This window comes from Arachis ipaensis, chromosome B10 (assembly GCF_000816755.2).
Source record: "Arachis ipaensis cultivar K30076 chromosome B10, Araip1.1, whole genome shotgun sequence".
In the NCBI taxonomy this organism is placed as follows: Eukaryota; Viridiplantae; Streptophyta; class Magnoliopsida; order Fabales; family Fabaceae; genus Arachis; species Arachis ipaensis.
Window position 1 is genome coordinate 108,632,615 of NC_029794.2, and position 2,204 is coordinate 108,634,818.

Sequence of the window (2,204 nt, forward strand, 5' to 3'; positions counted from 1 at the left end):
TTCAGTTCTAATTTTACCATAAATTCGAACCAAACCGACCCATGCTCACCCCTAATGAGGCCCGTCCTTCCATTCTTTGTTGATGCAGAACAAAGTCAAGAGTGCCACTTGGAAGACAAACGGAGTGGTCCAATGCTCTTAAATTCCTCATATACTCCTATTAATTAATTGGGGAGTGCTAGGTAAACAATAATTATCTTGAACAACATGAATAATCACCAATTAAATAAAAATATACTACACTCTAATTTAATGCTACTAATTAAATTTATTCTTTTAACCCTATTAATTCACATTATTTATACATTATTCAAAAATATTGTTAATTACCTATACTTTTTCTAATTAAAAACACTGGTAACTTGCGGTCCTATTGTAATTCTCCTTCACCTTCACGTGCATTACCCCGTTTGAAAGTAAACCAAGTTCTTTCACAATGAATAAATTGAGATACCACTCAAGCAAACATCAAGTTTAAAATTAAATTCAAACAACAAAGTAGCATTACTGCTATCACATAGTTACAATTATATATTTGAAATCAGCTAATTTAAAATAAAAGACAAACATCCAAAATAAATAAAACTATAACAGCTGATTCTAACACACTCTCATCCATACATAAACGATTTTTATCATAATAATACACACATAAAATAGGTTATTTGAACTGTCCTTTAGTAAGGCATTGACGCCTAAATGTAATCCACTGTTGAAACAATAAAAACAAAACATAACACAGAATCATTAAAAGACACAGACACATCCGCTGTAGTGTGCACTTCTAAAGTCAGACCAACTAAATTATTTTGATTTTTAGTTTCTATATAATGAACTTGATCATAAAAATTCACTTGAAAGTACGAAGTCATTTCTACACGACCATGAAAAAAGGTTTCTTAATCTAACTAATGATAAACAGTATAAAGGTAGTAAAATAGAATGGAAGGGATCCCCATTGAATAGATGGAGAAAGTAAATTGTGTGAACCAATAAAACATATTGCAAGCATCTAAAAATTAAACAATTTCTCTTCTTACTCCTCAATTTAAGTCTATGCAAAGTTAGCTCTCACTTCTTTCTTCAAGTGCATTAACAAATATCAGTTCATATTTATATATAATCAAAAGGTAGAGCGTGTTTAGATTTAGGGACAATGCTTTTTTCTTTTTTTTTTTACACCTACAACCAAAGAGAACATGAAATGCTATTTTGGAGCTGACCGCATTTCTATCGATCTATTTTTCCTTGTTTGTGTATTCAACCAACCATTTTTTTTTAACACATCTCAGATATATAACTCTATGAACAATAAACCAGCAAGAAGAAAACAAAACAATGTTCAATCATGATCATATATTGTAGAAACGTATAATTAGAGACAATCACCTAAAATTCAAATAACCCCTTATTCAATCTAGCCACACAAATTGATTCCTAAAAACCATTAGCTGCTGAATATACTTCCTAATTTATTGTCATCATTTCAAAAGCTTTAACCTCCTCATTTAAGTATCATATATCTTTTAAAAATTTCTTGAAATAACTAATTACTTTCACAAGCATCACATTCTACAGAAATTATTAGAATTCAGCAACAATAGAAAAATCAACATAATCACAATAATTCCCCAAATCTCCCCCCCCCCTTCAAAAACAATTTTCACATAAATTAGATTGTCATTTAACACCAACTTGTAATTAACAAATCTCCACAAATTTAGCATTTCGTCTATATCACACACTGTCATTCATTAATGCTGTCACAAATCGAAAATTATATCACTTTTCTCTATTTGTTATATAAATTCAAAAGCTATATACCCCTTCTTCACGTATACTTCTTTTGTGGCCTGAGTGTATATATATATAGACACGCACATAGAACAAAGAATTTACAGTTAGGTTAATAATAAAATCTATTAGATATGGTGTTGGTGGTGGTGATAATAGAATGAACAACAATGACAATAGAACCAAGAATAATTAGGAGGAAAAAAAATACAATCAACAGATTAATTATTAACTCAAACTCAGATCTAATAAAATACAACAGAATGCAAATATGACAAAACATAAGCAGGGGTGACAACACTATCTGAATTCGCAGGTAATTACTCCACCTCTATCCGTTGGCGGGTTTTTAGCATGGCAGAGTCTTGGGTGGGCGGGTCGGATTTAAGTTATACCCGCCCCCATATATA